Genomic DNA, 17,022 nt, shown 5'->3' with positions numbered 1-17,022 from the left:
TGGTATTTGTAAATACCATTGTGTGAGAGTTTACTTTGCATGGACCGGTGGGGAATTCCTTTGGCCAGAGGAGGATCTATGGAGGAATTGGTACAATGCCTCCTGACTCCATGAGTCAATCAGTTTAGCAGGGACTTCATGGGCTGCTCCATAAATGGCAGCAATTCCAGAATAAATAACAACAGAAGGCAACAATCCTATGCGGAAAAAGGGAAAGAGGATGATTGCTAACAATCCAGAGGGAGAACAAAGCTGCAAGATGAGATAAAACCCTATTATCATGAAAGAAACTTTAGCAGTAGGAGAAAAGAGGAATCAGAGGATAGAGAGAGAAGAGTTGAGGAAGAGGGAAAAGCAAAGGTTACAAGAAGTAGAACTAAAGCTGCAGGAGACAAAAAAAAACTAAAGGAAGAACATGAGTTGGGGAGGGGGGAACAAGAAGAGAAGGGAAAGAAGGAGGAAGAAGAAAGGCAAGCCACAATGAAAAAAGAAATAATTTCGATGCAGGTTGAAGAGTAGGAACAAAACCAATCAGTAGATCAGGAGGAAGGTGAAAAAATGTAGGATCGGGAGCTTGCTCAATAAATTGAGCACTTGATTGAAGTAACTGACATCGAGATGGAACAAGATCCCCAAAATGAAGATGTTGATTTGATGCCAAGCACACTACAGGTCACGATTCAATCTCCACCACCTCCTCCAATAGATCCATCCCTGAGCAAGGAAGGGGATGTTGTTCCCTTTGATCATGATCCAATGATGGACGTGTATAATTTGTCATTTGATGAGTTCCAAAAGAGGATTGTACAGGAATGGATAAATATTTTTCCATATGATCACGAATAACCTGTATTCGTTAGAGAAAGGGTGATAGTGGCAGACACCAGGAAGCATCCAAATTCCATTTCCAAAGCCAATGTGGCCTTTGTTGGAGCAACAATATCAAACATTTATTATTTGACAACTAAGAATGAGAAATTGGCACATAACTTGCAGGCTTCGAGGCAAGAGGCAAAACAACCTCACGCAACAGCAGAAAATGTAGTTTCTTCATAGGTTTACTTGGAGGAGATGAGAGAAGCGATACTTGCTAAAGTGTTAACACTCGGAGAAACCATGAAGAAGCTCTATGAGGGGTTTATGACCATACATAACGCAGTTATCCATTTGCATGGCCTAGAGAAGAAGATTGAATATTTCGTTAAAAATCTCAAGAATATACAAGATTCCATCACCTATGTGCAATAATGGACAATGCGATACAAAGGGGAACCACTTGACTTAGTGAAGAAAATGAAGTTACAGGCAGAGTTGGAGAAAGCAAAAGTTCAGATGTTGATTCAGAACAACAAGAAACTTGCCTCATTTATTGGTAGCATTTAGGGCTCATATGTATGGTTGTTCAGTAGTTTGGATTTCTTGGTGAAAACACACAAGATCCCATCTGTCGGTTCAATCACCAAATCCAAACCAAAGAACCAATTCGAGGAGGAGATCAGAGAGTACTTGGAGCATCTGAGACAGATTGCCACCAAGGAAGATCTAGAGGTGAATAGACAAAACATGCATAATTACATCGGGGGTACTATCCAGATTAGAACAATGTTGCTCATGCTTCAAAAAAAACTTGAAACTGGTTCAATGACATTGTACCCGGATGCCATGGAGGCTAGAGTCCACTTCTAGCTAGACACCATCACACAGTTTGGGGACATCATCACACAATACCAAGCTTGGCACCAATATGTGATTGAGAAGTAGCACATGGAGTTTGTTGAGCTAGAGTTCTCCAAAACTCAAGCATCATAGTGTTGTGTCTTGTTAAGCTGTCAATTAGTCTCTACCCTATTTTTTCTTAGATGGGTACAAGTGTAAAATGTAATATTATTTGTAATTATGTTGTAAGTAAAATTCCAAGTGTCAATATTGGAATATGAACAGTCATGATGTATTGTAATGAACCATTTTGTAAAGAAGTTGAATAGTCATGAGGGTAGTCCAAAGGTCACAAAGGGGAGTTAAAGAGTCACCCCCTCTATTTATAAATAGAACCTCATAATTCATGTAACGGGATTTTGGGAGCCAAGCTTTTGGCTAGGCTTAGGCTGAGTATTGTGAAGAACCTTCGCTTCTTCGTAACATAGAGCGAGTATCCTTCTTTGGAGGATTAGGTGTTCTTGACTTTAATGTTCCACTATTTGGGCTAGTGGTACGTCAATGGTGTATGTATGAATGGAACTTTCACTTATAATAAAATTAGAGCCAACATAATTTCATGCACATGTTGTGAATATAGTAGGACTATTCTTGTTGTATTTGAAATGTATGTTATTTAACTTACTCTTATGCTTATGAACTATTTCGTTTGCATTTTTATGGATCTTGTTGAATGTGTGTTGTTGTATTAATTCATCACTTTAACTTGTGGACTATTTCACATCTTAGCTTGTGATGTCATTATGCTTGTGTGTTCCTTTCAATCTACATACTATTACAAGCTTCCAAGGGACTCACTTCCTTTTCCCTTCGTGTGTTGGAACCTTCATGCATCACACTTGACTTTTCTGCAGTGTCACACACTTGCTCTCACCTAAAGTTACCATACTTCACTCTGCGTGTTTTTGCAGTCAAGGCATAACATTACCACCCAATTATGGGAATCCTACTCCAAACAATGTGAGGTCTAGTTTGGAATTCATATCGGGGATATCTCCTAAGTGTTGGCGGGTCCAGCATCGTCAACACACCCTCTTTTCATTTTCTAGTATAAGTTTGTATTGCATATTTGTAAGTGAGGAAGAAATCTATATTAAAGCCATTCATAATTAGCTTTTTGCAAGAGAAAGATGAAATGGGTCAAGCAAAATTTTTTTTTCTCAAATATGCATACTTCACTTTAGAACTTGTAATTGCAAAAGTAGTACATTAAACATCACATTCTCCATACACACACTTATTATTAAATTTTATGTATTATAAATAGAAGGAAGTAGATAGTTTTAACAAATAGTGCATTCTTGAATTGAATATGATGCTTGAAGTTTCATTATTCATGTTCATAGACATGTTGAGCATTGGTTGTTTCTTACTTGTTCATTGGTTTCACCATGTGTAAGTGTTTTTATGGGCATAAATCACATTCCTGAAATCCTAGTATTAACAAAAATGAAAAGGCATAATCTAAGATGTTATACAAGAAATGGAATGTTAGCATTCATACTTGGGACTTATCATTATACCGACTTATGGTGAATCCAAATATCATTAATTTGCAAGAGTAAATGAAAGTAGGTGAGTTTAATGGTGGGCCCTTGTATAACGAGTATGTGATTAGATGCATCACTTATACAAAATAGAAGAGGAGAAGCATATTGAAATGAAATTAGTTAAAATGTAAAAAAGAAATGCATTTTAAAAGTGGTAACAACAAATATAACTCCCTATATATGATGAATCACTATGTAGAAACGAAACCAATAGGGTTCTATTGTAGTGTGGAATACACATGTATACAATTAGATTGCTTAAGCACCACCAACTGACCTAGTTTTAGGCTGGTTCCACTCTAGAGTTGGTTATGGGAAATTTTTTCACATAAAACTATATAATTATTTCCAATTTTAATGGTTTGGGATCATTGTTTGGCCAAATTAATTATGTGGGATAAGTTGGGGATCATTTGGTTTAGTCCCTTATGTATATGTTCAAAGAATGATTTTAAGATAAATAAGGCTTACCCAACCACCCTAATGACCAATAATGTTTGTATGATGGGTTTATTGTTTTGAATTAATTGAAACTTTTAAGGATTTCAAGACTAAATAATTAGTGCAAAATGACTCAACCTATGACAAGGGACATAAATAATCAAGAAACACACTTAAAGCAAGTTTCATTTATTCCCATTTAAGGAATATGATATTGAATATATGTGCAACTTAATAAAATATTAAAGATTGTAATGCACCTTGAATAACATCATCATTGTTAGGCGAAAGTGCACATAAGTAATGGTGATAGCATTATAAATAATTTAAGAGGTATTTTTCTATTCATTAAATCCATAATTCTTGAATTTTCTATATATACATCAATATTATTGCCATTTAAATGCTAACAAAATATATCCATGATTTAAACAAATGTATATAATAATACCATTAATAGAACTAGTGTTATAATAATGGCAGTAATAATAATGAACACACACCCACACACATTCCTATGCATATATGTGATAATAAATAATGAAAAAGATTATTTATATTAACCAAATAAGCATACATAATAAGATATAATCACATCTCAATAGCGACATTCAGTGTTACACATACAAGATGGGAATTAAATCATGCTACAAAATGCTTTCTAATATAATTGGTTTAACATCCATAAACTAATGTCTATGTCTAAGTAACGTGATCTAATGGACAATTGATTAACAAGATGATATTAATTATATTTTATAATACTTATTGTATTTGAAGATCTATAGGGGTAAATATGCCATCATCATAATCATTCATCAATATCAAATAAATAAATACTTCAATTCATAGAAATTATGCCATAAAATGTGTGTTTATTCAAAGTTGGGTCAATTATAATTTTTTAACAAAATAGTACATCATGACCAATATACAAAATGACACCTTGTATGTAACACTTCCTCCCACCCCCTTAAAGTTTCTCTGGTCATGGGAGGTGTTACTTTTTAATTAACTTGACCTCCATGGTCCATTATGAATATGGGGTTAAAAAAATCATGTTTCTTTAAATTTTAAATAATTAACCTCTTCAATTACCATCATATTCAACTCATCGAGATCTTTCTGATGATATATGTTTTATTTGAACCCAACTCCTGGATCAAAAGTTATGCCCATTTGAAGTTCCACATGTGTCACCCATAAGTGACCATGAGGTGTTGATATGTCAACTTTGATGATCCCACCTTCCTCTCCAACAGCACCTACATGGAATCCATGTATACGTGCCTTATCCTATCATCGCCTTCCATGTGTACACAAGGTTATGGGCTCCACTATCCCAACCTCATCATGTTTTGTGACTATTATAGGTTATAACCAATCCACCTAACCACATCATATCATTCGTGAATTATTCTCATTGCACTCATTGCTAACTAAAAAAACCCTAGTAACCTACAGGTTAGAGAACCTAGTGGTTCCTACTTGTGCACACGTCATCCCGATCACAGATCTATCCAAGAATCTGAAGGCCAAATAACTTGGTGGGTCCTCCTTTTGCACACATCATCCTGATCGTGGCTCTATCCAACAATTAATGGGCTAGAGAATCTTGTGGGTCTTCCCCACACACATGTCATCCCAACTGCGACTCTAACCAACAACATGCAGACCAAAGAACCTGAGAAGTCCTTCCTGCACACATGCCGTCTCAACTGCAACTCTATTCAACAACTCATAGACTAAAGAACTCAGTGGGTTCTCCCCATGCACATGTCATCTTGACTAAGGCTCTATCCAAAGACTTGCAAACCAGAGAAACCATATAACTTTCCTAGTTATTGTCAATAGTATGTCTATGGATTTCATATAGCTTTGGTATAACCTATCAATAATTTGGTTATAGGATTTTCTTGCAACCTGTCAATAGTTTGGTTGTAGGATTTTATTACAACTTCCTGTGGAATTATTATATCTTTTCCATAGCTCCTCAATGTTTTGACTACCCTATTTTCTAGTAGTCATCTATATAGGATTCTTGTAGCCTTCCTAAAACCACTAATACACATGGGTGGAAAACCCTATGGCAGAATCTGATGATATAGATAAAATTAGAAAAATTGTTGGAAGTTAAATGTAATTTTTGTTTTTTGTTGTTAAATCATGACAGTCGTCAAATATCCAATGTAATTTCCTTTACTGTCAAATATACGACGTTGAATATCCAACGAATCCCAGGTTATTGTTGGATAACATCGAATTCCTCCATTAATGGCTTTTTTCACTGAATATCATATAACTTCGACGTAGTTGCTATACTTATGACAATTTTTAAAGGTTGTAAGCTTATTTGGAGGTTAATTTTTGAAGAAAATAATCTCTGAAAGTTTGGTGAAGAAAAGTGTCACATAACATTCCTCAAGGAGGCCAAGGAGAGGTGGGATCAACATCACGGGCTTCGAAGGATAAATTTTTTTATTGCCCTTATAAAAGAATCAAGGGCTTGAAGATAATGAGACTTCTAATAACAACAACTAAAAATCATTATAGAGACTATGGACACGTTGGAGGCAGGGATGAATATAATAAATTAGTAATTTATTCATTATATGTCTTTGTATCGTAGGTTATTTTTGTAAGTGCTTATATGTATATTGTATTTTAGATTATATGTCTTTGTATTGTAAATGTTTATATTTTTTTGGGAGATACTCAAGCTATGATGTCATCTTGATATGGAGAAATATTATTTGATTATTATGGTTAGGATCGATTAAGGGATTAATTAGTTTATGGGCTTAGAGATAAGGGGTTATTGTTTAAGGGTTTAAGGGCTTAAGGGCTTAGGGAAATGGGGTTAAGGTGTTAGGGCGTTAATGTATATTTAGGGGGTTAATTAGAACTTAGAAGATTTAGAAGTTAATGGGTTTTTAGGGTGCATTATTAATAAGCTTTTAAAGTATATTATGCATATTTAAAAGATGGACATAGTGAATACAATTTTATAGGAAAGAAGAAAATAATTATATAATATATTGTAATAAAATTTTATAAGACAAAATATAAAAATAAAAATATCATTAAAAAATTAATTAAATAAAAATTTGATTAAAAATAAAATTATTATAAAGAAAGATGATTGGGTGAAGATTAAGGAGTCCATTTTATTTGGGTAAGATGATAATTATTAAGAAACCATTTTTTTAATGAAAAATATTATATAAACAAAATGAATACTTTATTTATTAAAAAGTTTAAATTTATAAATATTTTTATTTATATAATAATAAATTTTCTGTAAATTTAATTTTCTTGTTATAAAATTACATTTTTTAATAAAAAATTTAACTTAGAAAATATTTTGTTACATATAAAACTATAATTTTGTCTCTAAAATCAAATTGAAGTAATGCATGACATTAAAATTAATGTCAATTTTAACTTTTTCTAGTATGAAAGTAGATCCACATTTCATTGATACCTTGAATGTGAATGAAATCTATAAAATATTTGGAATATATATATATATATATATTGAAAATGGATAATCATTAAAATTATTTTACCATTTTTTATAAGGTTGTTTGAATTTGTCTTAAAATAAGATAGTTTCAATATTTGGAAAATAATTAATATTATAATGTTTGAGTTTTTATTATAATTATTTAATTAATTTTTGTTATAATATATGTCTTGTTTATAATTCAAAAGGTTATCTTTAATATTGGTTAAGTGTTATGAATTGCAAGTAAGAGATTTTGGAATTAAGTCTCTATGGTGTTTACTTAATATTAAATATTTTAGACCTACCTAAATGTTTAAAGAAAAGAGAGTTAGAAACACATTTATTTTTTGCCCATTATGAAAACAAGAGAAAAAAAGATGTAATGGCTCTTATACTCCTAGAAGATGGTTAGGAAGTTTTTCTAAAGTCAAGCAGGGTTAAAACTAACTAGCCAATTCAAAGTTTTAGGCAATGTTATAAAAAAGAGAGTCAAAAGTTCTAATTGAACCTACAATATATTAATTACCTATAGTTGATTCATGTGGACAATAAGGAAAAAGGTTAAACAAGAAGTAGTTATCACCTATTTCAACCTAGGAAACACTCAATCATAACCTAGAAAGCAATTCGGGAAAACTATAAATGATTTGGGTAAAGAATGTAAGATTTCCAACTAAAATTTGAGTACAAAAAGGATGTTACAACCAACATAAAATTATTTTTATATATTAAAATTACCCCAAAAATTTAAAATTACATTTCACTTTGATTTTCTTCAATTTAGTGATAATTTATGGTAGGGAATACAAATTTATGTGTGTTGCTTTTTTTTTTAAATGCAACGACTATGGATTTTATATTTTATAAAATGTTGAAGTACCTCGTCAACGCAAGTTACATCATCCAAAAACTTTCGAAAATAATAATATGAAATTATAGAAAAAAAACTGTAACAATTTCCCATAGTCTAGAATTCCACAAGAGAACCAAAGTTAGTAGCCTAAAACTGTAAATTCTTCAAAAAAACTCCTAGAATCATCATATTATTGATCATCATAGTCCTTCCCCTTTGAGATAACATTGTTGGATTTGTTGTATAACTATGAGTGAGTCACCAACAACTGTTACCTTTTTCTCCTTTTCTTCTGCTAGTAATCTAAGTCCATGCCATAGAGCCTAGAACTCAGCTTGGTTGTTGGTGGCTTCACTAGACCATAAGAAAATGTTAACTCGTTTTGTTCGTTGGGGCAATGGATACCCATACCACTCCTTCCACCTTAAATTCCCTCCCACTCCTACCACCATAAATTTATGAGTGATGTTATGTTCCTAACTACAATGTATTTCACTCATAAAAGAGACTCTTTCTCATTTTTTAAGGAAAAAAGTATGGGACACAAGCCTTGCACTTGGTGTTTCAAAATGTTTTAGGTGAAATTTAATTTTTTAAGCCTAAGTGATAAAGAGTGAAGAATTCTCTGTATAAAGTCCCTTTTTGTGATAAGTAAAGGGCCTCATTTGTTGTAAATTCGTGAGAAAACTTGAAGTAATATAAAAGCTATAATAGTTCTAGGAAACAAGTAGATTAATGAAATGTTTGATAAATCATTAATGGTTATATTTTCTAAATTTATCTTACTTATTATCAATCATGCAAGGTAGAACGTTCCATTTTGCATGTCCTTGTAGGTGCGATGTTTTTATTCTATAACATTCACTTACCACTAAGTACAAAGAAGTGAGTTTTTGAAATTTTGGTCAAATCAACCAAGCAGTCAAAAAGAAAGAATACAACATTTTGTGTAGAAAGGTAAGATTGACCCCATGCCTTAGTAAAAAGGGGTTTCCTATGAAAAATGTCTTTAGTGGGTTCCCTACCACTTGCCTAAAGAAAAAAAAGGGATCATATCTAATTTTCTTACATAGGTTATTGATTTCAAAGTTTACAAGTGAAAACATATGATGAAAATACAAAATAAAATGCAACTAATAAGTTAGATCAAGAAACACCATGTTGCCTTAATTTTGATAAGCTAACCTAGACAATATGAGACCTACCTATTTAGGAGCAATGATGCAAAAAATAGGAAATTATGCATAAAAGGGTATAGAAAGAATAATTAGAGACAAACACAAGACTAAACAATAAATAATTATTTCTAGGAATTTATAATAATAATTAATTAAAGTATTTTTAATAATAATTGTTATTATTAGTATCATTAATTATTTATAACAATAATTAATTATTTTTTTTTATTAATAATCATTTAGTTAATTAACAATTTTTTTAGAATTTACACATAACAATAACTAGTCATTACAATACCTATTAAGTAATTAATTAATCATTTAATTATTCTAATTGAATAAGAGTGTATTAATCTAATGAAATTAGTTATATTAATTACAATAAAATAAGTAATTTACAATAACAATTAGTATTTAATTATAATATCTATTAATTATTTAAATGCAATAAAATTAGTTATATTATTATAATAAATAAAATAAATTTATCTTTTATTAATAACAAAATTAAAAAGAATTAATTATCTTTATAAAATATGAATTTATCATTATAATATTTAGTAATTAATTAATTAATTAAACGAATTGGAATTTAAGGATAATAATGAATTAAAAATTTAATAACAAAAATTAGTCACATTATAATAACATTAGAATAATAAGAAAACTATTAATAATTAATTAAAAAAACTATTCATTAAAGGATCTTTTAATAATAATAATATATAAAATACAATTTAAGATTATAATATAGCTTTAAAACATGATTAATAATTATTAAAAATTAAAATAAAAAATTAAAAATGAAATGATTTTTTTAAGCCGACCTTATCTCCTTTTTTGTTTACTCATATATGTTCAATCATGTCTCATAATTATATCTTCTATTTTTTTTATTTACTCATATATGCAATAATTATGTACTATATGTACAATCAGTTAGGTAAGTACTAAGTACTAGGTCAAAGATATGAATGTATATGTCGAGCCTCTCGATGAGTTAGTGGACTTATGTAATGGTGTCACTATGTATGATGTCTCTAGACTAGTAGATGCACAATGGGAATTTGAATTCCATGCAATGCTTGTATGGAAAATTCATGATGCCCTAGGGCTAACACATTTTTGTGTTATAATGTTACCCTGGTGCACTTAATAGTGTTTAATTTTATGAATTTCATTTCATGTATGTTTTTTAAATAGCCCCTTTATTGTAAATACTTAAAATAATTGATATAAAAATTATTCCATCTCTTGCACATCTTCAAACAAAGGGAAATTTGCTTGCCGAGTTTGTGGTACCAAAGTACTGAATAGGCACTTCCTTTCTAATAAGCATAGGTACCGAAGTATCGATAAACATATTTTCAATGCGAAAGAAGAGACTGGATTAAGACCACAGAGAATGACACCTCATGCATGGAGGTTGCAATATAATAAAGTCTCTCAAGGCATGTATCAAATCGTCTATGTATCAATATACATGATTGTTTGGATTATTTTATATATTTATCACATTTTATTCACTATACTAATTGACATGTATTGTTGTTATAATATCTTTAACTATGATTCACCTTGTAGATCACCAAGATTAATAATAGGGCACTTCCACGAGGAATGAAAAGTTATCCATAGTAATTCAATAGACTCCCCTACTATGAGGACCTAGAAATTGTTCATCTGTTTGATAAAATGCACATCGGGAAGAATGTAACAAAGACCTTATGTGTTGGCTTGAGGGGGCTTGACCCAGGTTCATAATTAATAAGCCAAAAAAATCCCTACACTATTTGCCTTTTCAGCATCAGCCTGCAGAGCGCGAACTGAAGTCTCACCCAAAGAAGTATGGGGGGATGCGAGAACCAAGTTTCCACACCCTTGAGATGTCTGAGGTGCCGATTTAGTCCAACTGTGCCTACCTTCGCGTAGGTCACTTCGTGCACTATCCTAACCTTCAATACCTTCGTGATCTATTATAATCACCTTTCGCGCAGCCCTAACCAAGGGCTGAGATGCTTTCGCGCTGCTATGGCAGCGTCCTACGCTATTTCCCCAAATTACACCACGTATCTTACTTATCTTCTTAAAGATCTTAGTTAACTTTGCGTAAACAAATATTCTATCTTGCATTCACTTATTCAACACATTCATACATATTTGCGCATCATATAAGAATTAAAAGTGCAATGTATATTCAATGTAACAGATGCATAAAACAGGAAATAAATACACAAAATGGATATGAAACTTCTCTTTATTAATGCTCCAACTGTTATAGACTCGACTCGCCCTGTGCACTCAGCTACAGGGGTCCACGCACTTAGCTGTGGACTACTAGGCCTCTATGCACTCAACTACAGAGCCTTCCCCTACTCTACGACCCAAAACTAGACTTTATACTTCAGATACGACTCAAATCTTCATCCTTATCCTTATTATTCCCTTATCTCTTGATTACTTAGAGCCTCGCTCTAGTTATACAATCCCATGGTCCAGAGACCATGGGTAGACCTCTACAGCCGACATTACATTGAAAAATTGAGGGTAGACAACCCTATGACTCTTTTACAAACTACGTGCTCCTCGCCCACAAAATGCGGAGTCTTTACATCGGGGTTACAAATTTTAACCAAAATCTGGGCTCTAAGCCCCAAAAATTCCCTTGGGGGATCCCGCGCCCAATAGGCCCCCAGCATAAACATCATGACTTGCCCTCGAGTCACTCTGTCGGTGCAGAGATATTTGTGTGAAGACCTCCCAACTCTACTTGGATTGCTGCAAGATCAACAATGCACTGAGTGGTTGCCTACTGCACTTCCTGGATGCGTTGTTCAGAGACTGCTGTAGCTGAACTACCTCCCTGAACCTGTTCCTGTGTTCCTTGCATCTGCGTGAGCTTGGCTTCAATAGAGGCTGTAATGATATATGCCTCATCAATCCATGGTTCTAAGCGCGCCTTCAAAATTGTTTCCTTATGTCGAGTAGCATCCACATGATCCTTGAGAACTTTCTCCTGCTACATCCGTGCGAGACTCTGTGTAAGGGAAACCATCTGCGCGGTCCCTTGTACTTCATCATATTTCTGTTGTAGCTCGCACGCCCTTGTTTCTAGGTGTTATATGTTCAGCTCCTCCTACAGAGTGGTGAGAATCTCGAACAACTCCTCGAACAGCTTTGTGCATTTTTTCACTGCATTGTTGACCTTTGCTATTGCTTCTGTAAGCGCGCTGGTACATTGTTCCATGACCTCTGGCGGAGTTGAAGGTTGCGCCTTTAATTGCAGTTTGGCTATTTGGAGTTTCAGTTCCAGTTAAACCTTGGCCATCTCTTCCTTTGCCTCGTGCACCCCTGCTGCGAGTTTCCGGATGTGCACTTCCACTGGTTCCTCTACTTGGATGACCAGCTCCAGGAGCATCTGGCAGGCTTCCTCGACCACCTGCACTAGCTACTGGTTTTGTGCCACTACCTCGTCGCGCTATAGGCTCAACTGTTTGATGTTGATGCGTTGCTTTCTCATGACCTGGAGCACGCAACTGTCCCTCGCTCACAGATCTGTAGTAACTCCATGCTACAAAACGTAGAGCATCTCTCGAGGGAGCGTAACCATATTTATCCTAATCCCCTTCAGCCGTTCGCCTTAAATGCCTACCGCCCACTCCATTTGGTCTTAAACCAAGCATCACATCATGAATAGTGATTGTAACAGTCACTTTCTAGCCGACCCACGTGACAATATAGCTACCCTTGCGCTGTCGCGGACCCTGCGACACTTCACTACTACGCATAGACCTGACATTGTGCAGTTCCTGGGCAGATTAGTTTATAGTCTCGTGCCTCCTTTCAGCTACCTGGAGCACTAAGACTGTGCTTCTGTCAGCTAGTTAGATGGCCAAGCCACCTGTGTACGCTTTCAAACGACTGTCATTGACTTTTCCTAGGAAGCATTCTCCATTTAACTTTACCAACTACACCGTGCCACCATCTATGATCTCCTTAATAATATATGGTCCCAGCCAATGCATTCTGCGCTTCCCTGGGAATTTGTCAAACTTAATATCATACAACAACACCAAATCATTCGCCTTGAAGGTGTGCAACTTAATATGTCTATCATTCTAAGCCTTTTCGTGTTGCTTTTGGACTTGCTAGTGAAACCCAGCCAAAAATCGTTCTTCTTCGAGCTCCTCCAACTACACGAGCCTCTCCTCCAGGGCTCCGTGATCCATCATACCTGTGAGCGCTGCTATGCATAGACTATGTTGGGTGTATTCCATAGGCATTATAGCTTCCACTCCATAGATAATCCTAAAAGGTGTCTGTCCCGTCAGTTTCTTTCATGTCGTCCTATAAGCCCATAATACCACGAGTACACGCAGGTCCCAATCACTTTGCTGCGCATGGCATATCTTGTTGAATGCTTCCTCATGGATAACCTTCTGCGTGATTGTTCTTCCTTCATAATGTCTCCCTAAAATTAAGAGCCATTTGCACATTTGTCCCCCCAACACATGTTTATTGATCATACCTTTCAGCATGGAGTTCATGTGCATCCGCGTAGGTTGTTTTCCATATGCCTGCGTCCACCTAGCCAGACTCGCACGCGGATCATCTCGTCCATTGTATTTGTTTGTTAATCGCACCCTAGGCTTCCCAAATTGTAAGCGCATCATTCCCCTACACTCGTGCCAGTCGTTAAAGCTCCTTTGTGCGTACCCCACCACCTCGTGGGCATATCACACAGTGCCCAATCCAAGGCTTGGAAGCGTTGCTTTTCCGACACCTCCCTTTCAAATGTATTCAAGAAGTTGTCTACCTCACTTAGGCCATCATAAGTAGGCAGGTCTTTTAATTCTGTTAATACATAGCGTAGCGACCTTGTCATCATATTACAGTTCTGTGTGGTTACCTCATGTAACCGATTCTGCCATCGTTCTATTTCCTCATCCGAATCCGAAGTACAGGAGCTTTCGCGCTCCCTTGCAATCTGTTCATCCACGGTGGGATTCACCTAGTCTTGGTTTCGCGCTGTTATCTTATAGATGCTGTCCAAATCATTATCACTTTCACAGTCACGCACTAGCTCTGTATAACGCGATCCTTCAGCAGGGTCCAGGGGTATAATTACGCGTAGTGACTTCTTCTCAAAAATAATCTTGTGCTTCTTCATATAATCACCTCGTTCATGTTAGTGGCCCAATCAATTCCTAAGAGCGCGGGGTAGGGATTGTTGTCATCAACAATCTCTATCACTTCAAAGTCTTCTAGCGCTTTCGCTCCCTCAATATCCACGGTTATTCCCTGCAATCGCCCCATGGGTATTATTTTCTGCTAGTTCGCCATTTGTAGCTGAATAGGAGACCACTGCAGCGTTGTCTCCCCATTCGCTCTCATGTCTGCTTCGGCAAAACATTCACATCCGATCCTAAATCTAGGATAGCTTGATCCATCTCATATTCTCCGATCTGCGGGAGGTTAGTCTCATTTCTCTTCCCGTTCTTGTCTTGTGTTTTTTGATCTTCCTGACTACGTGAGGTTCTCTTGGCATGGTCCCAACACATCTATTAATGAGTTCCTGTAACCCTTTTACAACTTTACTGTCGTGCAGTAACTTCATACATTTCTCCAGGAATGTTGTGAGAATAGATGGGTCCATCTCCAGCTTCGGTCTATCTTTGCTTCCTGAAGTGGAGGCAGCAGCGAAGCTCTTCTTAGCTTCCATGAAGGTTTCCCAAGTGCACTCCAAATCAAACTCCTCTTCTTTCACCGGAGCTTTGCGAACCCAAGTACTATCTTTTGGTTGTTTTCCTTTGTCATCTCTCATCGTGATTCCACTTCGGAGCACAATGTTTACATTCGGATCTTCCTCACGCAGGTCAGACGTCATCATCTATAGGTTTTGAGTCAGGGGAGGTGGTAGTGCTCCTTTGTCACATATCCAAGCTATAAGTGTAGGACAATATTATGTTGCATGATCAAACAAGTTGCAATACAAACACGACAGACGTGTTGGATTCGTACAATCATGGGCACAATGTCTAGGCCCTCTATAATTGTAGCATATCAACTATCCACGACCTCTTCCAGGTCCTCCTCCTCTTCAGCCTCGTCTTCCCCCTGAAATCCTATTCGCGCCATTCCTGCATTCTGGTTAAGGGGTCGCGTTTCGGCCTGAACTCTGTAGGTGGGAGTTCTATCCATCATTAACTCATAGCTTCTACAAGTGCACTCATCGTGTCCCACTGACCTACAAAATTTGTAGAACAACTGTTGCAGTTTTGCCTATGCTTCTGTAACAAGTGGCACTTTTCCATGGCATGCTTTCCAGATATTTGACAGATTGTGCACCACAAAGAAAGTGTTGCGCTAGGTCCTGCTTATGCTTCTGGTCTTAAGGACATCGGCCCTCCTCCTGCAAGGTAATTTGCGAAAACCAGGTAGTGGTCCTTGTCATTCCCTGACCCTTGCATTTTACGCACCATACCCTCTTGCGCACTTTTGGTCGAGCTGTCATGTCCTATTTCAGACTTTGCATCTCAAGGCATAAATTCTTCAGCTGTGCATGGATCTGCTGAACTCCTAAGTTAGGATCCTACATCGGGGTCTCATGCAGCCTCATCACGATCTTCAAGGCCTCTTCTTGAGTCGTTAATTTTTTTTGTGATAGTGCACTCCTAAGATGTGGCGTTAGCGACGCTACAAACCATTCACGATGTTGTCCATCTATTAGATTCATATTAGCTTCACGAATTGTACATTTCAGCCTCTAATCTAGCTCCCAAGGAGTCTCGCCTTGTAGCATTGTGATCTCTTTGAATCCAATGATCGACTGTGCTTGAGACTTCGGTCTGCTAAATTCTCTATTTAGCGCAGCTTGGATATCTGTGATTCCTACATTTGGATTATCATTGGAGTGCTTAATATACCAAGTCAGCGCGTAGTCCTGTAAGGTGCTAACCAGTGTCGCTTTCTTTATATTTTCATTTGTAACTCCTTGCGCTTCCCATACAGCCCTTACCACGAACCATAATTGGTCTGGATCCTCATTTCCCAAACCCTTGAACACATGCAACTTCACTGTGCTTGCCATATTGAATCATGGTGGTGGTGGAGGTGGTACGGGTGAAGATGGAGGTGGTGGTGGTGAAGCTGGTGGCAGTGTGGGTGGGGGTGGTATTCACGGAATTATTTTCCTTATCAGATGGATCGCACTTCATGGCGAGACCTTTGCGAGCTCTTCCTCATCCCCTTGCAAAGGTGAAATCAAGGGCTAGTTTCAGTTCCCTTACTTCCTTCGTTCCTGTAAGATTTTCCACTTCGCGTAGCCCTGAACATCAAGGTAACTGCATAATCCTCTTTTCGCACAATAGCATTGTAATCCAAGTATTCAAAGACTTTACGTACTTACCTCACGGTCCTTTGAGAAAGTGTCGCTCTACCTCACTGTAGCTAACTTAGGTGTCAACTGCGAACTCAGTAGTGATCCTCCTATAATCCGATCGAGCCAATGATCAATGGTGCATGTGATCTTATCCTTCCATGCTTCTAACCTTCGCACTAACATTGGGGTCCACACAATAGGATTGTCTAGTTTCCACCTTCCTCAGCTATCTGCTAGCTTTGCGATCCACTCGTACAGCTCAGTAGGGAAAGATGCAAAGAATATTTCATGGATCTCTGTGTATAGGTAGCAATCTAACCACTCTTCTTTTGATAGTCACAGGTTCCTGTTCTCCTACACCGCGAACTCGTGAATTCTTTTGTCCAACCAACCTT

The sequence above is a fragment of the Pinus tabuliformis genome, chromosome 7 (genome assembly GCF_031772625.1).
Source record: "Pinus tabuliformis cultivar Carrire ecotype Pingquan chromosome 7, CPIR1, whole genome shotgun sequence".
In the NCBI taxonomy this organism is placed as follows: Eukaryota; Viridiplantae; Streptophyta; class Pinopsida; order Pinales; family Pinaceae; genus Pinus; species Pinus tabuliformis.
The sequence above is the reverse complement of the archived record's forward strand: the minus strand, read 5'-3'. Positions refer to the sequence as shown.